A 24,314-nucleotide genomic window follows, 5' to 3' on the forward strand; every position below is an offset into this window, starting at 1 on the left:
GTACTCTTGCCTGGAAAATCCCATGGATGGAGGAGCCTGGTAGGCTACAGTCCATGGGGTCGCTAAGAGTCGGACACGACTGAGCGACTTCACTTTCACTTTTCCCTTTCATGCACTGGAGAAGGAAATGGCAACCCACTCCAGTATTCTTGCCTGGAGAATCCCAGGGACGGTGGAGCCTGGTGGGTTGCCGTCTACGGGGTCGCACAGAGTCGGACACGACTGAAGCGACTTAGCAGCAGCAGCAGCAGTTACAACAATAATAAAAAACTAGTATGAGAAGGTAATTGTTACACCTGAGAACTAACCAGTATCAGTTACACTTCTACAACTCAGTCTGTACCTGGGTTCTGGAGACATCTTTTCACTGAGTCCACCTGTTTGAGAGGCATCACACTGGATCTGAAAAGACAATGTACATGTTCTTATGGGGAAGAGCAATGCACACATGGCTAACTCTAAGACATCAGGATGATGAATGTTATTAACAGAGAGTCACACAAATCTCTGAGACCTGGAGTCAAAGGAAGAAAAGACTCCAGGTCCCTTGTGAAACCTGGGATGTTTCACAAGGATGCTAATGGAGTTGAGTCAAATGGGAAGAGGGTCTTAGAATTGTTTGGGAATCTCATCGTTTCACACCTATAGACACTATCACATGTAGGAAAGTACCCCCAATATGTAGTACATTCTGTACCATTGTTGCTCAAAGGCTCACCTTGAGCCAAGGAGATACAAGAAAACTCAGCAGATTCCAGAAGAGTGGCTATTATGATTCTAACAACTGCAGTCTCAGAATTTGGGCTGATAAAAAGGTTAAAAATCAAATCTGCAGCTTGCTCTGACAATTGGGGATTTGAGGTTCTCTGATATGATTCAGGAAGGAAACAAAGTACCTAAAATAGTTGTTTTGAATCCTCATTATTTTTCAACAACCATGGGCTATAAAAGTAAAACAGTGCTGTCTTATCTCTATGCCAAATTTAAAGATCTGAATTTCCACATTTTAGGCTTGAGAGTATGTCAATTTGTTTTTAACCCCTTTTATATTTTTGTGAACTTTTCCACGAATACTCATTGCACAGCCAAAGTTTGGAAAAGATAGCAGTTCATTCAAGGTTATGTAATCTGACAAACAACTGAACTCCACGTATGCTATGCTTGTCATAACAACTCAGGGGAAGGCAGGGTGACATCCTCTTGTGAGTTTACTCCAGGACTTCTATAGTACCTCAACTATACCCATGGCTGGCAGAGGAACTGGAGTGAGCAGCCACAACATTTCTTCACAAAAAATCTGGTTTCACTTCAACATGGAGAAAATTTAATACTCAAAATTCCTACGTCTCCAGTTAGAAATATGATGCTCATAAACTTTGCCTGGAAAGGAAAAAAAAAAAGTCAAACACACTACTACCGTTACCTTGTATGGCTATGGACAAATATCAGTATTCAATTCATAAAAGAGAATATCCCTCGGGAAAAGCAAAACTCAAAATATACATCTAAATAGCTAAATGTAATAAACCTGCTGTGAATGGTTAAATATAGGCTAACTAAAAATTTAATAGCTTCTGATTTTGAATTTTTGGCAGTGATATCCATAATTTTGGAAGTGTTATTTACAAAAAGAAACAAAAACTAGTCAAGAATATTACAGAGCTAGCTTAACCCTGCTTGTTCCTCAAAGAGAATATCAAACTGAAGAAAAAAAAGCATGTGAAATTTAACCAAAAATAAACTTGGTTTAATTCACAGGGAATGTCTGATAAAGACTATCTTCAAAATTTGAGTGTGCATATGTGTGTTGCAAAGGTACATCAAGTTGAGTATTCACCTTTATAAAGTATAAGTCATTTCTTCCTGGTCCTTTTTCTCAATCAGCTTTGAAGAGTTAACTATTTGTTTATGATGTGAAGGTGAAAATTTCATTCCTTAAGGCAGAGCTACTGAGATACAAATATCTAGAAAATTCTAGTAGATGGTTTCAAATATTACCACTCAGTTTAATAGTATTGACCTTCGTCTAAAAGTTAATGAACCCTTCATAGAACCAAAAAACAAAAACAAACCAAAAAAATCATTTTTCTAAGGAACTTATAGGTGAGTGGTGAGACTGCCATAAATATGTTATATACATTCCTGGAGGTGGTGGTACTCACTTGTGTTCGACTCTTTGCAACCCCTTGGAAGGTAGCACACCAGGCTTCTCTGTCCACAGAATTTTCCAGGCAAGAATACTGGAGTGGGTTGCCCTTTCCTTCTCCAGGGGATCTTCCTGACCCAGGGGTCCAATTTTATTCCTATAAAAATGTATAGAAATACCTGTCTGGTAATCACTTGTAAAAACGTATAGAAACTTTTAATAAAGATTTATGTATAAGGGAAAAAAATGTTTCAGAAGGATAAAGAAAAAAAAATGGTGAGGTGGGACTGTTTTTAATGACCAATTAGCATAACCACAGATATTTAAAGTCAATTCCTAATAAGGAAAGATAACCATTTTGCTCTCTTGATAACAAAAGGGATTAGGAACAAGGAGAGATATAAAGTCCATGTTCAAAACACTTTGAATGTTATACTTTATATTGGAAAAATAATCATTATTTTTTATAACAAAAACTATATAAAATCAAGGACAAAATTCTGTCTGGTGGAGCATATATAATGAAGGAACAGTACTCCAGGTCAGGTTATAAAAAACTTAACTAAATGTGGTTGAATTGAGGGAGATTAACTGGGAAGCAGCTCAACCAAGAAAATTAAATGGATGAAAAAATAAGTCAGATAATAAGATGTTAGAAATAAGTTTCTTTAAGGAGAATTCCGGGTAGATATATATGCTTCTCTACGTAGTTGAATAGATCCAGTTTGCTGATCTTGGTGCATTAAAGAAGAGTCTCCTCATTAGTAAGACTAAGTCAGACTCTGAGCCTTGGCTTTATTAGAGAGTTTAGACACTAGATCTCATGTCGGGAGACTATAGGACTTGGGAAACCTGAGGCTCTCTGTGATTTTTAAAATAATACAAATAATTTTAAAAGGACAAAAAAATAGAAAAGACTTAAGTTAGTGTCATATGGCAGGACCTTTTGAAAACAGATAACTTTCAAACATGTTAAATCTATTATTGAAAGCAACTATACATTTAAAATTAAAGTGCACAAATATATCACAGTGAGAAGCTTGTCTAACACCTGGAATTTTAATATGCATCATAAACATATGAAATTTTATCCCTAAGATTTAGTATTCCTGATAATGCTTATGATATCTGTTACTTCATATAGATAGAACAAACACATTAATTGTATTTGAGTATCTCATATAATAGGAAATATTATTATTTCAGGTATAATTAATAATGTCAGTATCTCAAAAATCTCATTATTTAAGAGTAATTATCTCTGCCAATTTCAGTTACTCTGAAAAATAATGAGCCTTTAGAATAATAACTTAGTGCATAAAAAGTACAACAAAGAGGCACATTTTTAAAACACTTATACTGAGATAATATATAAATATATAATACAAATAAAAAATAATGCTGCATACATGATTTGAAACAGAGCTTGACAAATTTTAAATTTCTTATGCCAAATATGTTTTCTTATATATGTTCTGTTAGAATCACATTTTTAATGTATCTCTTTTTAATTCAATTATTCATTTAACAATGTGTATCATAAACATATTAAATTAAACCAAGTCATTTAATAATATACTATTTTAACTGGCTTTGGAGGTCAGTCCTGGGTGTTCACTGGAAGGACTGATGTTGAAGCGGAAACTCCAATACTTTGGCTACTTGATGTGAAGAGCTGACTCATTTGAAAAGACCCTAATGCTGGGGAAGATTGAGGGCAGGAGGAGAAGGGGATGACAGAGGATGAGGTGGTTGGATGGCATCACTGACTTGATGGACATGAGTTTGGGTAAACTCCTGGAGTTGGTGATGGACAGGGAAGCCTGGAATGCTGCGGTCCAGGGGGTCACAAAGAGTCGGACATGACTGAGTGATTGAACTGAACTGAACTGATATCATATAGTGCCCATAATAGGTTTACTTCATTAATAGAAAGCAATTATTTCCAATCTTGTTTTGACACATGAAGTTCTGAAATCTGCTTAGAGCCAATGGATTACAATGCTTTGAGTTAAAGTAAATATAGAAATGTTAAAATTGCAATATGATTCACTTATTTTGTAGGAGGGCACAAAACTTAAATATGGTGCATCTGGTATCAATTGCAAATCCACCTTGGAAACTTAGTGCTCTACCAGAAGAGCTGGCATTCACATTCACAAAAGAGACACAACTTTTGCTTTGCTTCACCACACTTACTTTGATAAACGTACACTAGAAGAGGTTCAGCAGTTCTACTCAGTACAAGGTTACATGTGCTTCAATAAACCAAATACTTGGTGGGAACTGTAATTTGAATATGTTAACCTTGAGAAATAACAAGTCATGGAGGCCTTGAAAAACTATCTAAAAATAAAAAACAAGAAACAAATATAATTTTCTGTTTTATTTTAAGCTCTGAGGTCTATATGTATCAAATATCAAAACAGCATTACTTGAAAAACAAAAAAAAAGTAGACTAGTGTTCTTACTTAATTGCCAGTATGTTAGTTCACTACATATCAAGTCCATTTTGACATTAGTCCTGAAAAACTTCTCTACTTAAGCAAGATAAAAATGATGAAATAGATTTCCATTCTCCATATTTTTTTTCTTTAGCCTTGTAAAGTTCATTAATAAATCACTATATCTGTGGAAACTATGAAGTTGATAAACACACAATTTAATAGTGATTCAATCTGGTCTAGTGTCTGGAGTTGGGGAAGATTTGGCTTAGGAAAGTTATTGTTTCCTGTGTCTTACTGGCAGCAGCCAGTTAAGAAAGTAGGGTGATGACATTTTCAGGCATCATTAGGTGGTGAACATTTAATCCTAAATAAAAATATATTATCTATCTTCTCTTCCAAGGTGGAGTTTTAGATATTGGGTTATTGGAAAAGTTCTCAGGATGCTGAAATCCTTGTGTAACTTTCGTAATTTTTCTCTGATTTTTCAGATATTGATGGTTGGAGTCCTTGGAATGCGACTGGCCCAGGGTGAAAAGGCTTTGCTCATGAACAAGTAACCCAAAACTCTTAGGATACCAGAAGAGCAGACATTTTACTAAGTTGTCAAAAATGAGAAAGCAGGCTGGAATAGGAAAGCCAAAGGCACATAGACCATCAAGAACTGAGAAGGGATGATCCTAGAGAGGATCATCAGAGTGTGGTATCCTGTAATTCTCCTTGAATGCCATCACACATGCAGTTACCTGACAATAAATACCATCCTCAAACAGTTAACTTACCAAAATGTTAGGAATATTGTTTATTGCAATTTTCCATGCTTTGAGTAGTAATTGATATATGGTAAGTGCTTAATATTTATTGATTTGCAAACTGGTCAAGAAGTTTCTTCCCATTAAAGTTGGGGTTCAAGAAAATTGGGCAGTGATTCAACTCCCAAGGACTGCCCTTTTACCAACCAGAAGAGACTAGGACAAAGACATTTGGCTCAGATACAAAAAATGAAGTTGTTGAACCCAAATTATCCTTTTTCCTGGTACTTCCTCTCTGATTTAACATATTCTTAGTTTTGTTAGGCACATAAAAAAGTAAACAGTTTTGAAACCCTGAAGATCATCTCTAAGCAGATATTTTTAGGGTTCCCATAGCAGGGAACACAGCAGGCTGATTAGATGAGATTATATTCTTTGTACTTTTTTTAAAATTAAAAAAAAAAAATCAATAAATGAAAACAAAAGTTTTTCTGTGCAATACAGAGCATCACTTAATCACAATTTTTTACTCTGCATCCTCATTTGTGTTTTTATCAACTGAATAGATAGACAAAATCTCAAAGTCATTTCCAATGTAATTCATTTTTATCACAGATTCCAGTTACTGATTCAACAATTATTGAGTATTCAAAATGCACCAGACACTATTAAAAACCATGAAGTTACAGTATTGAATAGGACTCGTCTCCTCCTTTATGAATCTTAAATTCTTTTGGGATAAACAAATAAACAAATATGTATGGTGTGTGTGTGTGTGTGTGTGTGTGTGAGAGAGAGAGAGAGAGAGAGAGAGAGTGTGTGTGTGTGTGTGTGTCTGTGTGTCTGTGTAGTCTGACAGTGCTGAATAAGACAACTAAAGCTAACAATAAAGGGACTATTCATGACTGGGAATGGAGGACCTACTTTAAATAAAGCAGTCAAGAAATTCTTCTCTAAGGAGATGATACTTGACCAGTGATTCAGATGATAAGAAGAAAATCAAGGATCCAGGAAAGAATATTTCATGTGGGTCATTGTAAAGGCCCTGAGATGGAAATGAGTTTGGCCCTTTTAAGAAGCATCAACAATATCTATGCTATTGGAGTGGATGACTGAGTGAAATAGAATTAGTAATCACTGAATATAAAACTCAAGTAATTAATGCTGAAGACTTTCCATGTTATCTATAATGTGATAGGAAGACTTTGAGGGATTTGATTTGATGATGAGTTTCTACTTTGATGCAGAGTGTTGAAGAAGTATATCATCATATTTTCTTTCTTTTTCCTCTTTTAACAATTCTTCAACAACTTTGTGAAAATATACTATGGGAATTATAAATGAAACAGGAAGGCCAATTAGAAAACTAATATATTGACCCAGGCATTGCTTGGGCTAGAACTCTAACAGTGCATGATAAAAAGAAGATTGAATTTTGATGTATTTCAAAAATAAAACTCACAGAACTTGCTGACTGACTGCATAAGAATTGAGGAAAGTGAAAAATCAAAGAAAATGCTGAAGGTTTTTGCCTGAGAAACTGAATGTGTTATCGTTCATTAAGACAGGGAAGTGCTAAGTGGATCAGACTTGGGCATGAAAATGAGTAGTAATCAAAGATCCTGTTAATATACAATGTGAACTATTTTCAGATATATAGTTCAGGGGTAATGATAAAGGTTTGAAAATTGACATAAAATTAGTTTTCAAAACCATAGAAGTGAATGGAGTTGCTTTGGCATGCATTGATAAGTAGAGAGGAAGAGAAAGCCTTGGAAATGACAATAATTTAAGTGAGAAAGAGGAGAAGATACAGAAAAGAATAATTCAGCATCACTAGTGAAGTAGGAGGAAAACAAAAGGTGTCTTAAAGTCAGATGGGGCTTTCCTGACCAAGAACAAAACAATAAATACTTGCATCATTTCTACTGAGCATTTAAACATAATGAGGAAATACAGTTCATCATTGGACTTTAAACAACATTGGATCTGTATTATCAAAAGCAACTTTAGTGGTGTGGTGGTGACAAAATCCTGGTGATAATACATTAATAAGAGAATTTAATGGGAAACAAATAGTGAACATAAGCCATTCACTCAGGTGACTTTGGTTCAAAAGGCTACTGAAAATGATGTGATGAAAACTAGAGGTGGTGGTGGTGGTTCAGTCACTAAGTAGTGTCCGACTCTTGTGACCCCATGGACTGTGGCCCACAAGGCTCCTCTGTTCATGGGATTTTCCAGGCAAGAATACTGGAGTGGGTTGCCATTTCATTCTCCAGAGAATCTTCCCGACCCAGGGAACAAAGCCGTGACTCCTGCATTGCAGGCAGCTTCTTTACTGTCTGAGTCACCAGGAAAGCCCCAATTCATGTCTCTGACTCATGTGTCTAGATTTCTAAAAATTGCCTTGCTTTCATTGTAGCAATCATTGCTCAGTCAGGTATCTTTTTCTTGATGTTGCATAAAGATCAGTATAGAATGTCAGTCTACAGAATGCTACTTCATTTAACTATACATGTAAAAGATTGTCTCTATTAAAATATGTTTATTATTCTCAAAAATACCTGAATATTTTGATCAATTTCAAACAGAAGTTTATAAAATTTTGTTAGTAATCTAATTTACTGATTTATCATTTATTAACTTATTCATAGAACAAATACTTATCAAGTCTTCATATATGATAGACATTATGCTAGGCACAGAAGAGAATAAGACTGATACGACTCCTTGCATCTTAAAATGCAGAGGCCAGGGGGAAAAACAGATGCTAAATGGATAATTGCAGGTTTTTAAATTTAAAGTACCATTGTGAGAAGTGCTTTGAATGAAAAATACAGGTGCCAACAAGAATATATAATAGAGGGATGCAGCTACCCTAAGATAACTTCCTCCACAGAGTTGTATGTCATGTGCAGTTACTCTCAATGCTATGTTTGCTAAAAGGAAGATGAAATTCATTTCTAATCTTATTGATCCCTGGTTAGGTCAGATTTATACAAAACCTAAGCAAAACAAGGGCTTCCCTGGTAGCTCAGACAGTAAAGAATCCACCTGCAATGCAGAAGACTCGGTTTCAACACCTGCATCGGGGAAGATCCCCTGGAGAGGGAAATGTCTACCCCGTCCAGTATTCTTGCCTGGAGAATTCCATGGACAGACGAGCCTGGTAGTGTTGCAAAGTGTCGAACATGACTGAGCGAATCATACTTATTTACTTACTGAAGCAAAGAAAGGGGTTTGTCGATTATATCAAGGATACAGATTTCAAAACTGCTATAGATTTCAAATATTGATCCTATAGTTCAAGAATTCCACCCCTTTCAGTGTTTGCAGCAGGTCAGATAATACAGGAAATAAGACTCAGGCCTTCTGGCCCTTAATCCAGTTTGTATCTTCTAAACCACAGACTATTTTAGGATTAATTTTATGATCCAACAATTCTGAATAAATCCTTGCACTACGCTTATTGTTCTGTTTTCTAAGTTAAAGGGAAAACCACTCTTCCATTTACCATGAACAACAAAACATTATCATAAAATGGCCACATTCCCTATTCCTAGCTTAATCTCTCAGAAGCATCAAGGAGTACCACAGAACAGCTATTAAAAGTCTGCAAAAGACATGCAGATTTTCTGGCTCAAGAATAGTTTTGTCCTGAAACTGTAATGACTCCTCTTTAGTAACAGTGTTTACTTTAAAATGCCTTTAATAAGCTATCAGCTATTAAACTTTTCTGCTCAAAGTTTGATAATTGCAGAATTATGAAGAGACCAGGTATCTTTACTAATTATCAGACTTCTTCCCAGATTGCTCTCTGGACTCAGCTCGCTCATCAATTTTAGATGCTACAGAAACTAGCTCAACTAAAGCCATCCCCTTGCTTTTCAGTCACAGCCCTTTGGCGGAAGAATAAAAACGAGGCCAACCTTAAGAGTTACAGCTTCTAATGTCTTAGCTGCCCCTTAATAAGTATGTATTCAGAGCACCTCGACAATAGCGTGACTGACATTGTTACTAATATAGAACAAGTCAAAATACAAAGAATTTTAAATGGCTCACATTCTTGAAATGATTTTGGAATCGTTTCTTCTTCTAAACCAGAGTCTCCTGCTGCTCCTGTTGGTAGTGAGATCTCTAAAGTACCAGACAATGGTGACCGTGATGAATGGTCTTCATAGTCAAAGGTGCCCTGAGTGAAAAGCAAAAGAATAAAAAGCTGGTCTCACTTGTGTGATGCCAGTCATGGAGACAATAAATGTCTGTGCATGTACTTTTAAAGCCAGCTCTTTTAAGCTGATTGTTAAGCAGTTAACTGTTAATACTTTGAAATGTTTCATTCTTTGTTAGTGGTGAGTTTATGTCAAAAACTTTCCATGTGACTGTAAGCCTAAAACTGCTTTCAACTCAGCTAAATAATTTAATTAATGCTTTATCATATGAAAGGGTTTAGTCATTTAAGACTGAAAAAAAGAAACTTCCAATAATTAGATATAATATTATTCACTATAATTGACATTAATGCATAGTTTATGTACTATAATGTTCCTAGTTCTTAATAAGTCCAAATAAGTAAAATGAAGAGTGAGAATGACTATCCCACAAGTCCAAAAATAAAAATATTATATTTTGTATGATTTTAGGGGTCATTATATTTTGCTTTAAAGATTGGCTAGAGTTGTTTAAGTCAAGTTTAAAAGATATAAAGGCTAATCAGCAAAAAGTTCAAAAAAGTTATGTATTGGTGACCTAAATATGTTTTTCTGTTAAATACCAAAACAAGAAAGTCTATATTAAGTTGTGCATTAAAAAAAAAAAATACTGTTAAGCCAGCAACTCTCTCCCCCTTCCAAATCCCACTATAGTATAAAATTGTATCAAAAGTATTATGGTATTACACCACTACCTACATCAATAAAATGCCAGTTTGACATATTATAAAGAAAAATCAGTTACACTTCAATAAACCTAACTCTCTAGGAAGAAAAGGAAGAGAGAGGTATATAGTATGCCTCATCCACAACAAGTCATCAGAGACCACAGAACCCCATAATTCTGCTCTGCCACAGCAGTCTTTATTTCAAAAGGAGTGGTTTTCAGCACAAGGAAACATGCTTCCTTAGATGCTACATTTCAACAGTGTGCTGAGACAGGTAACTCTGAGAAAAAAGTAGTGAAATTAAAATGAGACCATGTCTTTCATATAATTTTCTTCTCCTATCCCAATCTTGTCTGCCCACACATCTGGAATCTTACTTACATTTCGATATTCATAATAAGCTTTTGCTTAGATAATAAAAACAGCCTTCTTTGGGAAGCCTCTGTGACTACCAACATTTGATCATTAAATAACTAAAATGTGGGGTCTTTCCCTCTTGATTTACACTATCTGAAGTGCATGCAGAGATGCCAACTGCAAATTTACTATTCACTGAGGCCCTGGAAGAATGAAGAGATATAAATAATCAGACAACTGTAGATAGACTATAAATCTGCTTCCGGCTTTCTCTCTTTCTATTGAAGTTTCATAAGGGAACCCAGGATATTGTGGGGGCATATCTCTGACCTTTGAAGTTGACATGAAGGCGATAGTCATTCACTTCTAGAAGTCTGAGAAGAATAATAGAATGCATGGGCTATTTCTCTGATCCAGGAGAAAATTTAGTATTTATTTTTGGTCTGTTTGTTTGATTTTGGAGTTTGGGATCCGTCTTCTTCCTGAATAGGTAATGACATTCTCCTGACATCACATTTGATTCTTTCTAGTTGCAGAGACTTTCCCCCAGACATCTTATATTCTGTAGCCCTGTAGCTTTCCTGTAACCCTCACTGATATTTCTGACATATAAACACACATCAGGCCTCATCATTGATCTTACCAAAACTTCCTTAACCTCTACTCATATCAGGGTTCAGAAAAGAATCTTTATCGATTGGGAGACTAGAAATTCTCTTTACAGAAAAGTTAGCTTTTAAGACAGGTTTGAATAAATGGTTAGCATTTCTTTGACAGAGTTGTGAAAGGTATTCCAAGTGAAGTTCATAGAAACAGTGGCACTTGAGGTAAATTAGTCAAGTTGAATATTGGAGAATCATGGGCTAACAAATTGAAATGTAGATTTCTGGCTTTACCATGGAGGGCCTTGAAAAGAAAGAGAAGGTATTTATTCTTATTTCAGTGTTCAGGAGTTTGAAAGTATTGAGACACTGAGCAGTAACAAAACAATCTAAACTTTGTCATGCAGAGATTAATCTAACTGCAGTGTATGAAAATCTAAAAAGAGGAGGGAGAGGACAAGGGAATCTATTTATGCAAAAAAAAAACTGTAGGCTGACCATGATTTGAACATAATAAATGGAACAATTCCTACACTCTCCTCCAGTCCCTTGTTAAGGTTGCTGTCTCTGTCTTAACTGCTCATTTTCTATTCCCCAAATTCAGCTACTGAAGAATAATTCCATACTTCAAAGCACAATTCAAATCTCAATTTTTACAAAGAATCTCTGAGATCTCCAGGGGAACTCCCTAATGTCTTCATATTTTGTAACTATAATAAGTTACACGGCTCATGGTAGGTGGCCAAACAATGTGAGTCAAATGACTGAATGCAATAACACACAAAAATGTGTATTACGTTAAAGTTATTTCGTATCAGTTTATTAACTCATATAATTGGGATACCACGGTCATCTTGAAATCTTTTCATCTTTATAAAGAGATTTGTACATAGTAGATAGTGAACCAGTACTGAATTAAACTGATCTCAAATTTTCTAAAGATGCACAAATCTAATAAATCTGTATGTGAGTATTAATACTGCTATAAAATAGTTGAACTCATCATTATATATCACTACATAGGGTTATATTTAGACAAAGTGATATTGAGGGAATAATTTTAGAATAAAACACTTCTCTAAATGCAAGTTAAGTAAAATATAAGTTTCCGTATAGGCCTGGAGAATTCCATGGACTGAATAGTCTATGGGGTCGCAAAGAGTCGGACATGACTGGGAGACTTTCACAAGTTTTCATCAGAGCATTACAAAAGTTGTCAAGATAATAGAAAACTATGTCAAAAGAAAGCTAACCCTTCAACTCTAGTTACGAGTGTATGCTAGTTATTAGCCTATAGCTTCTCAACTTCAGATCTACTTTTCTTTCTATGTTTTATGATGCTGGAGCTGGACCCTGCCAACCTCGTACTTTCCTAGCAATGCAATGATAGTAAATGAGGCTGGCAGGACACCCCAAGGCAGCTCTACAGCAAGTCTCACCATTATCCTAGCAACAGCTTGCCAGTGAGTCTCACCAGCATCACAGCAGGCAGCCTTCCACTTAGCTTCCCTACTTCACAGCACATAGTTTCTAAGCGACTTTCATGCCAATTTCAATAGATGGATCCCTGGAGAGTTCTACTGACATCCCTGGAGTAGTGTCCTGCAGCACTTCAGTGAACCTTGTGTTCCAAAGGGGCCCCAGCCATCTCTCTCAGGTGAGATCTGAATCCCAACTTTGATCAAGAAGGTGGGAGGAACCCACCTCCAAGTCTGTTTGTTTCTTGTGTTCTCTCCTTAGCTCTGGAGGTAGTGACATTCCCCAACTCCGCTATCTCTGCTATACCTGTATTTTGTGGGGATCTCTTTACCGTTTTTAGTAGTTAAGCTCGTTTAACCAATTTAAAACTTCTTGACATTAATATTTTCCCTGTTCAAATTATAGATGTGATTTTTATCTACTAAATAACCTCGACTAAAACAGTCTGAAAGAGAATTTTCTGGAAGCACTCAACCATTACAAGAACAAGATGCATGTATTCAAATCTGGCTAAGTCACACAAGAGCCCTATCTGTTTCAATCAGAAGAGTTGGAATCCCTGCTACACGTGTAGCCCTTCCAAAGAATTCCTCATAAATAAGTCCATATGCTTTTACTATATGTCCCCTTCAGCCTGAACGCAAATGAATGAGTGGCTTTTGCAGAGCCAGTCATCTTAGGTTCAGGAGCATTTGAGACATCTTGGCAATATTTGCCCTTCTCAAAACATGCTCTAAGTCGATAGCGACCAAATCAATGAGTCTATCAATCAGTCAATTTCTCTCTGACAGAATAATGAGTCATTATTAATAGGTAGAATCTAAAATAGTGCCTACTAAGCAAGAGCCACAGATAGCAGGAAGAACGTATAAGTAGAAAATACAGGGAAGGAGGCATCTAGTACTTGCTCTCACAGAAGCCTGTACTATTCTTATACAACTTTATCTTAATTATGGAATCATACTTAGATACTTTTCTTCCCACTAAACTCTGAGCTTCACAAGGGTAGAGACTGTATGTGTCTTGCTTTCATAAATCCCCAGTATTTAGCTTAAGAATGGGTACTCAATAAATATCCAATGAATGAGTGAATGATTGAATGTCAATACAGTTCTACCAAGTTCTTGCAGTTCTACCAAGGATCATAGAAAAGTTTTCTTGAAACACATAATGGCAAAAGTATAGAAAACAATAGCTGAGAGTAGCACATGTGTTATCAACAAGATAACTTTGCTGAGTCTTCCATAGTAGTTGTTCTAGTTCCAGAAATATATTTCAGTCACCTAGTTGACTTCCTGTGAGGGATGGTATTATGTATGGGTGATTCACGACACTGTTACTTCCCCAAGTATTTTTGCAATTTATTGAAAAGGAATTTAGCTTTTTGCCTTTGTTCCTTGCAAACAAGAAGATATTGCCAAATGCTTCACTTTGTATTTTTGACTCTATATTCCTCAATTTCTGTGTTTTTACTATTTCTCAACTCTCCTCAGTGGGCACACACTTTATAATAATAGTTGTACAGGGATACAGGGATCAGATATTTAAGTGGAAAATAGAAAATGAGGCATTAGATTTTGACTCTCTTTTAGCTCTGTGCATCTACTGTGTGTGTGTGTGTGTGTGTGTGTGTGTGTGCATTGCCTAAAGACATTATAACTGATTAAAGGCCATGTACTTGGGGCAATATTAACTATTTTTAAGAAAAATGTATCAAGAGATTTCACATCTGTGTTGCTTATGAATTTCTGCCACTGAAGCTTCAACTATTCTACTGGTTTCTGGCCTAATTTCTACCCTCAGGGAATAGATATCTAATATTAGAGAGCCCTGGGGACACAAAATACACTCTCTTAGCATCCAGGGAAATTCCATTATGGCTGTAGAATATTCAGGATATACAGAGATCCTTTTATCATAAACTTCCCAGTATTATAATTTTGCTTAATGGCTTAATTTTGATCAATTGCAGAAGCTGATCACTTAAAGCTGTTGTGACAGATGATAACTCATGTTTATATTCTTGTTTTGGAAACTGATGAAATGATTCAGAAGATTGTGCATTTGTATCTGGTATAATATCTGATAGATTAAAGACAATCCACAGCTGTTGTTCTGTCCCTGGAGATTAAGAAAAATGATGAGCGTAAATATTAGTAATAATATGTATTATCTTATATGAGAGACAAGTTCAGTGAAATTTTAATGCATGACTTTATGTATTATAAGGAAATGAATGCAATTTACAGATCCATATATATTACATATTGGAAATTCCATTAAACTGTAATATGCCTTAAGTCAGCCATGATGGAAATTATACTTGACAGGGAGAAAAACAGTATTTCTCTCTCCAACAACTCCCTGTGTTGTCATCATGGCATGGTTGGGTAGTAGTGAGTGCCAGCTGAGGACCCTTCTCTCCTCTGTGTCACCATCTGGCTTCAGTTCCACTTCAATCAGTTTCTATTGGCTTTTTGATTTATGCTGGAATTCACATGCAGAAATGAAGGAAGTTTGCCCATACATTTGCAATAAACTTCTTTCTCTTCATTTTTGTCCCTTTGAAACTTGTAAAGAGACATTTTGTACTCAGAAGCCATGGATCAGTTAATTTAAGCTTTACCAGCAGCACAGATATGTCACCATTCCTGCAAAAACCACATGCTCTTTTGCCAAAATATGATGTCAATATTTTCCCCCTGTAGTTCTACAGTGTGATCAGGGTTTTTGTTTACACGGCATCAAATGCTAACTGTCCTCTGCAGGTAGAAGACTTTGTTTGCCTGGTTTAAGTTAGTTATGAGGATCTTTTTTTCAACCTTAAGCTTATGCTATTTTATTTTTTAAAACAGATATCATTCCATATTTACTTTTGGGATCCCAACAGTAAAACATCTTATGTTAACATTGTTATGAAAGACAAGCTGAGTAAATTCTTATGAAACCCATAATTTCAGGTTCCTATTCACTCAGCTAAATCAGTGTAATACAAAGCTGGGCTCCAAAACAATTTAGCATAGAGTACAAGTCCTCAGAAGGGGCTGAAATAGAAGGTTCTTCACCTCTCTTTAATCACAGCATGGTGCTAATCAGCTATTCATTATAAATATACCATTAGAGGTACTGCTAAAAACACTCTGCTTAATGGTCAATTGGTTTTTCCATTAGAAACCCATATTCAAGGTTTAATATATCAGCATTACAGGGGATCTAAAATTATGTGCACAGCTTTGAAGTCTACAAATAAACTTGGAAGAAAATGAGTTAATTTTGGTAAATAACTCAGTAAGCTATGCTATTTAACAAAACATACATGTGCAGTTTCCCTTTAATTATTTAACAAATATTTATTGATCATCTTCTATGTGCCAGAAGTTACAAACCATACTTTGAAGGAGTCACTGTCTGGTAGTGAAGTAAGTGTGGGAGTGTGTGTGTGTGTGTATGTGTAACAGAATTTTAGAGCTGATCTGGACCATATATGATCTAAACTAGGTTCCTCCATTTTTTAAATAAAAATCTTAAGGCCCACAAACTGTATGTAACTCTCCTTGGATGTGGTTAAGTTGGGTATGGATTTTGGTCCATCGGACTTTCCAATACATAGACAGTCTATACTGAAATAGTATCCAGGAGTTCGCATATATGCATAGAGAAAGAATTTCAGTAAATTTAGGCTCTTCGTTTATAGGAATCAACAGCATAGGCTGCCTAATTATCATTCTAGAAAAAAACATTTTATACTATGACTATAGACCAATAAGGAGAGAGCTGCCTGAAAGAAGAAACTTTGTTGATTGCAACTACAACTACCAGTCAGCAGACAAACCAGAAAAGAAAAAGTGGTAAGAAAGAACAAAACTACAGTTCTGTCACAATTTTCCTAAATGTCTCTAGTCTTGCCTCAGCACAAAAAACTTCACTGATAGACACAATCAATTTGCAATTGCAAGTTTAAGTATATGAGTTATTGGAATGTATATTTCCTAGAGTATGTGGTCATTTTCAAGTGCTCTGTTTTCACAACTCTAGTACTATGAATTTCACAGAATTTACAGTTGTTCATATTGAATTTGCCTGGGGGAAGAAACGTGCTTTCTAGATATTGAAGCATATCTGATTTTCAAAGAACTATTCACCAAAAAAAAAAAAAAAAAGTCTAACTTCTACATTTTCAAAGTCTTGAAAAAGGAATAAGACAATTCACCTGTTTTTCACCTTAATTCAATGAGGTATTTGATTTTCAACTACTGTCTCAGCACTGTATTAAAATCCTGTTACTAGGGAATAAAAGAAAATTACCTGTAATCCCCTTTCCTCAGAAAGCATGTTATTATAATGGATTTCTCACTTTCGTCTGCCTTAGCTGCTGTCTAGAGAGAAGTTCGTGTGCTTTACAGCTCCAGAGCTGCTAAACTACCTAGCCAGTTGGTGATGCTCACCTTCTCCAACTGAAGGTACAGGACTGTTCTTGCTACTTGGTTCAAAGAAAAGACAGAAAGCTTGTGGAGTAAAGTGACCTGTCATGGATTTCTTGATTTGGGACAGGTAAAGAGGACACTATTACTGACGAAAAACTTTGGATGATTATCCTAAAATAGAGCAGCTTTCTTTTAAAAATGCTCCTATATTTGAAATTGTTATTCTATCATGGGAAACATCATATGAATAAGAAAATGTGAGAAAACATAGTGGTTTTGTGACTAAAGAAAGATGTCACATCACACCTAAAATAACTTTGTCTTCTTAACATTTATTCCTTCCTCATTGATAGAATGGGCCCATATTATAGGAGCTTTGCCCTTTAGGCACCTGGAGCCCTACCCATTTCCATTCACCCATTGTCTTTCTGCTTACCCATTGTCTATGCTCTTCCAAATGCTAATTAGAAAATAATAGACATTACCACCAACACTGTTATTTATTGAATCTAAATAGAAGAGATGGGAACAGACATTTATGTAATACTTAAGCCATGCCTGATACTGTGTGAGTTATTTTACATTATTTTACAGAAACTCTGGAAGGTAGATATTATTAAATGAGGGAAAATTGAAGATTTATGAGATAATCTTCCCAAGTTTTCCCCATGGGTTGTAAAGAAGGTTATTAGTAAAATAGTTGATTGAAAGCACTGATGTGGATTAGGCAATAATGGGCATAAAGTGTTTCTACTTAGAGAGAAGACAGTCTCGTCTTCTAAGACCTTATAACATGTCAGGAAAAATATGATGTATACAAATGTCACAATGCAAAAATGTATGAAATACAAAATCAGCATCAGACAGGATGAGATCACACATAGAGTTTAGTACCTCTAGAGACCTGTTTAGGTACCAAAGAAAATAACAGTTAACACTTATTGCAAGCCCACCTCTCTTTGTATTCCTTGTGCTGCACTTAGAACCTCACATGCTGCTGCTGCTAAGTCGCTTCAGTTGTGTCCGACTCTGTGCAACCCCATAGACGGCAGCCCACCAGGCTCCGCCGTCCCTGGGATTCTCCAGGCAAGGATACTGGAGTGGGTTGCCATTTCCTTCTCCAGTGCATGAAAGGGAAAAGTGAAAGTGAAGTCGCTCAGTCGTGTCCGACTCCTAGCGACCCCATGGGCTGCAGCCTACCAGGCTCCTCCGTCCATGGGATTTTCCAGGCAAGAGTACTGGAGCGGGGTGCCATTGCCTTCTCCTAGAACCTCACATATAGAAGGCCAAAAGCAAACAAAATGCAAGGAAAGCAAAGAAAAAAAAAAGACTATGAATCATCTCTCTTTATCCTCATTTTACAATTAAGGTTTTAAGACACAAGTAGGTTAAGTACATAACTAATATGTGGTGATTGTATATAAGCAGAACCACATACTTAACTGAGCATATCATAATTTAAAGTCCATTCTTCCAATTTCTATAAGTTAAGGTTTATCATTTAACTCTCAGTATATACTGAAATTCTTTCCAAATATTCCATTCTTTTTTTTTTTTTTCTAATCAATGCCTGGCTGCACCTGGAGGACACTGTTTTCTATTCAGGCTACTTTAGGGGTTTGCTTGTTTGTTTATTTTAAATGTTACAGTGCATTAATTCAGGCCATTCATTCCTTCCAATGGCTTCTTCCACTTGTTGTCTGATCTGTGCAACTGGAAAAATGGAGTTTCAATTAATAAAGATGAGGAATATTTTGAATGAAACACTTTGCATAAAAAAATCACAAATTTAATAAAGATATATTTCCTTTAAGTTGTTAATTAGCCATCTGAGCTGAAAATATAGTTGGATATATAGATGTGAATGTCAGTGTGAGTTCAAGAGTCTGTGAATGTGTTCAGGTACAGTATTCTTAAAGTTGTAGATCTATACTCCTTGTATTTATTTAACCCTTCTGTATTCACTTGTTATGACGTCAAACTCTTGCTTCCTTTTCTCAATACTATCTGAAATCTCTATGTCAAATTTCAACAATATCTCCCTAACAACTTTCTCAGTGTACTGCATTTAGTCTTCATTTAATTCACTCTTCTGCTGAATTACATGCTTATATGGTTTTCATCATCTTTCTCTATTACTTTGAATCTGATAGAACATACCCATCTGGTGTTCCTCTTAGGACTCACAATCATTTTCTTCAGATCCTGTTTTTCTGCTAAAATGTTAAGTGCTGATCAAGGAATTCTATTTTCCTTATCTTCTTGTCCCCATGGTCATAGTCTTTAACTTCAGAAGCCAAGCAGCAAATGAAAATGAGTGAAATAAACCTCACAGAGAAAAACATAAAGTAGAGGACACTGGGACAGCCTGCAAGGTACACAACCTATCTAAAAGAAATCAAATGCCAAGTTTTTAAACACTATGCAAATGAAGTGAATATTGTCCATGAATCACCAGAGCTTGAGGTAGATCACCATGAGTCAATATTCTCCACCAGCTCTCTCTCTCCCTTAACCCAATTAAGCAATCACCAGTATGCAGCTAATTTAAAGATAAATATCACTACCTCAGACTTTTCTCACATTATCCAGGAGCCAATGAACTACACACCTAAAGAAAATATGAATAATATTTTCTTTTATCCTGGAGACAATGTACTATCAGAGCCATTTCCAATGATGATTTCCAATTATCAAATCTATACCATTAATATCCTAGGAATCCTGAAAACTCTGTGTATTAAAATCTTGAATATATTGCCTTTCTTGGATGAGTAGTTTTTCTTCTAATGTCTCCTACCTTGGTAGTAATTTTCCCACAATGGAAACTATAGAATCAGCTTTAAATCCTGCTTTTAATATATGCTTCCTTTGTTAATTGTCGCCTGCCCTCTGAATTAAGTATGGGGTTATTCCAGAGAGGTTTTCCTTTAAGAACTCAGAAATCAGATAAAGAAGATTGTCTACTGATACACATGTTGGACCAGATCTGAGAGAGGCACAGTTATCATAAAGAGACAGAACAGGTTCCAGAACTAGAAGACTTCTTAGAAGCTTACTATCATTGTTGTACCATTTGGATGGCATCCAGTGGGTCAAAAAAATCACAAAGACAAAATGGGCAATACTCATTTAAGGGCTGTCCAAAAGATATTTAGTAATCTAATTTCTTTGGCAGTACTATCTTCCTGTGAGAGTAAGCTATAAATTTAAAGGCTGGAGGGGCGGGGCTAAGAGGCTGATGTGCATAGTCATTTGATTAATATAGTTCTCTTTATTTCAAGCCCATATTTATGAGGTAATAGTCTGACTATCGTTTGGTTTGATTTCTCTACTGGGAGAAAACTCATGGAGAAATAGAGTTCTAGTCCAATTCTGATAATGATTATTTCTTTTCAAGAGAGAAAATGAGAGAGTTAGGGAGAGGGAGGAAGGGAGGAAGGGAGAAAAGAAGGAAGAAAGGAAGGAGGGAAGAAGCCTTTGCTGGGTTGTTTAGTATTTTGCCAGAGGAGTACCATGAAGATAATGGGTGGTTCATTATGATTGAGCTAGCTACTTTATTTGATAGAGTTCTGAAACAATATTATCAAATCATACCCCTCTATTAAGGCAGTGGCCTTCTGAACTTGGTAATGTGAGGTTCTTGAACCTTCAAGTCATAGAAGACTAGATGAGAATTAATATCAAATAAATGGTACACTATGAAATTACTCCAGAAATTGACACACATGCATCCCTTTGATTGCTAAGAATTTTGTCTACTTTGCCAGCTTCTACAGTTATCCTACAACTGTCTTCACTCCTTTAAACCCCTTTTCGTTCTCACTGACACACTTTAACCCTGACAATTTCTACCCTAGACCTTCTTGTAACCGTTTTGCTTTTCACTGTCCTTAATTTGTCCCCTTCTGCCACAAGGAGTCTTTAAAACAATAGGTAACAACATCCCTTGCATATTTCCAGATCAAGAGGTTTTTTGTTTTTTTTCACTGCACAGCATGCAGGATCATAGTTCCCTGAACCCATGCCCCCTGAAGTCAAAGCATGGAGTCTTAACCACTGGACCCTCAGTGAAGTCTTTTTTTTTTTTCAATCAAGAGATTTTCAAAGAGCCTTAACCCAATGCAGAAGAGAAGGGTGGGTAGGTGTTGAAGAGTAGAGACCCATGCTGGGAAGACCACCGTTCTTGCCTAGAGAAGCCCACTGGCCAGAATCACATTAGGTTTCCTCATCTCTTGAGGTAGAGAATCACACTTTAGTTATAATTACAATTTAGGAAAAATGAAGTTTCTTTTCTCCCTTTAAGCCAGAAGGACATGTACCTCAGGTTGAGATGAACTCGAAATATTTTCTTTGTTTTCAGTGATGTTCATTTTCTTAAGTAGCATCCAAGAGTATGCAATTCCAGCAATACTACCTTGATCAAGTCTGTCACATTAAAGTCATATATTTGTTCCTTATTGGCAAAGCAGGCATTATGAATCTTAGATTCTAATAATTATGTAAAGGTACTCATTTAAATCAGATATAAACTACCAAATGAGTTTATGGCATATTCTGCAAAATAAATTCCTTTTTATAGCCTTATGCACAGAAAGATGAACATTTTGCAATGCAGTAAGCTCTGCAAGTGCATGTGATATCACCATGGAAGGGAACAGCAAAAGAATATAAGATGGTACATGTTAGTAGAGTTAGAGTTTGCCAACTTTGACATGCTTAGATTTTTTTTTAAGAACTAAGATGAAAAACCAAGTTTATGAGTACTCAGAATCACAAATATTATTATTAATAAAAGCTCAAAATGTGACCTCAACAAAATGTATCATGCACTATACAAAATTTGCCTTGTAAAGTATGTCATTTTATTCAATGTTGCTTACTCTCTCTTATGTGCATCCTCAAAAGGCAGAACTGAATGATGACTATATTCTCTGCTGTCAGAACATACCAAGTAAACAAAAATGCTATCATCATAGAAGCTAGACCACAGAGGTGTATGGGGGTACAGCTATAGATTAAGTAAACAGATAACACTTCTCACTTATTTTCCTGAGGATTGGAATGGAATCATGCAAATTAAACTTTATAAGAATTAACTATATCATATAGAAGCTAAAATATTATCTCCCACCAAACTGAAAGCTTAAGAAACTCTGAACTGGGCTTTGATTGCCCTGATGTCAAAGACAGATCTTTCTTTGAGACAGCTCAGTATAAGCATAGAACAGCTGTCCTGGCTATCTTAGTACAACAAGAGCCAGTGTGATGAAGGGGCTGAGAAATTGCTGTGATGTATGATAGTGTCTGCATCGAAAGAAAATTTGTCTGCAACCTCCCAGGTTCACTGAATATTAAGATAAGGCAACTGGGATTGGCACTTATTCCCCTCAGTTTCAGAGCTAGGACATGTGGAAATGATTGTAGGCCTAGACTGTCACATTCCTTCTAAAAAAAAATGTTGGCAAGTCCTCAGAAACTGAGGCCAGTTATTATTATCATTCTCCTGAACATCATTTGGGGGAAAAATAAGATCTAATAGAAAAGAAAGAGAATTCTGGCACCTTTGTAAATCAAAAAAAAAAAAAAAAAGTATTATTGAAAATACAGCCTTGGAAAAATGATATGGGGGAAAAAAATCAATGGAATTAGATGAGTGCCTTTTGGACTTTTAAAAGGAGATTGATCTAAAAGTTAATTTCTGCCTTATTAGGCTAAGCTGTGGAGCTGAAACCAGCCCCCCCCCCAAAAAAAAAGGGTTAAATTCAAGGGAATCAATTCAGTTCTCCTTTCCTCCTGGCAGGAAACGGTGCAATTTAAATTTACCATATTAAAAGAAAGATACAAATTCTGACTTCTAAATGCCAACGTAATGATGAACAAAAATCCTATTCACTATAACCCACAAGCTATTCTCAAGTGTACTAGGGTTCTACATAAGAATGGAAATCTCTCTTTGAAAATGAAATGTGATAGTTAAGTTTTAGATGCTAAAGAAGGTCAAGAAATTCTACTGCAAATTTTTAAAGCATGACTGTGATTGGCAATGTCAAGAAGAAAGCTTATTTAGAAAAATACTTCTGATAAACTACAACAAAAATAAATGAGTTTTACTTTGGCCTTGGTACAAAGGAACAATTAGACATAAATACAGTTACCATATGCAAATATATTGGAAATGAGCATGGTATTTAAGGCCTATGGTATTTAAGTATCAGTCTCAACAATTTTATAGAAAGGTCACTTAGCCTTATTGAGCACTAATTCTCCTATCTGTAAAATAAAGATAATGAAACCCATAACAAGTGGCTATGTGAAACAATAAAATAATGAGTATGACAGACTCTATCAGGATGTTTGCAAAGACCTACTCTATTGAAATACCACATTTCGTATACTAAATATTTAGAAAAATGGAAAACAAAAGCAGATACTCTTATAGTCTGAGGTATGGGCTCATTTTTAAAATATTTTCGAGTTAGAATTTGTGTTTAAATGATGATTATTTATTATTCAATTTCTGGTGCCTGAAACAATCTTGAATGTGTAAATAAGAAGTTATTAATTTTATTTTTAAAGTGATGAGTCTAAATCGTGTGTTCTGATCTGATTTGAGTGTTTTTAAGTCAGTTTTAGAATTTTGCCTTTGTTTTTCCTGCGTTAGAGAGTATTTCCTGCTTGAATCCTAGGTGGAGTTAATAAATCACTTGCTAATACAATAGCATCCTTCCCGTAAATATGGCATCCTGTGGCCACTTGGGGTGAATGCCAGATGCTATATGAAATAGAGGTATGCTCTTACAAGCTCCTCTCCTAATATGACATCCTGCAGAAAGAATCAACTTTCTGTGGGAGCATACTTCATGCAATGCTTATGTGACCTCTCAGTGCATTAACGACAGCAGGTAAATCATTGGATATGATCTAACAGATGAATTGATTTAGGGATGCAAAGTAAGTACTCACTGAACAATGTGCTATCCAGCTGGAGCATAATAAACACACTTATAGGCAAGCAAATGGGTCTAAATGCTTAATTAACTTTTTCTCACCTTCCAAACAATGAGGACACCAAAAGTATAATCAACCAAATTTGTTTAGCATGAATCTAGAGCCAGATTCTCTGTATCCATCAAGGGTTAGTCTTGACTAGGTATAGTTAAATACCTGAGGATTTGCTTGTTTGTTAATAATCTTTTATTCCTACAGGAAATTATATAGAAACCTA

General features: G+C 35.7%; 1 long non-coding RNA gene across 1 annotated transcript in view; it reads right to left on the reverse strand.

Moving 5' to 3' along the window:
- Positions 1-792: 792 nt before the first annotated feature.
- The window catches only part of LOC145507949 (uncharacterized), a 489,168-nt gene continuing 465,646 nt past the window's right edge, over positions 793-24,314 (reverse strand). Inside the window, exons 4-5 of the long non-coding RNA XR_014055252.1 lie at positions 9,408-9,537; positions 793-2,303 (exon numbers count right to left, since the gene is read on the reverse strand). This is a non-coding gene — a long non-coding RNA (uncharacterized LOC145507949). The remainder of the gene's footprint in view (positions 2,304-9,407; positions 9,538-24,314) is intronic.

The sequence above is a fragment of the Giraffa tippelskirchi genome, chromosome 5 (assembly GCF_054371585.1).
Source record: "Giraffa tippelskirchi isolate mGirTip1 chromosome 5, T2T-mGirTip1v1.2.pri, whole genome shotgun sequence".
Classification (NCBI taxonomy): domain Eukaryota; kingdom Metazoa; phylum Chordata; class Mammalia; order Artiodactyla; family Giraffidae; genus Giraffa; species Giraffa tippelskirchi.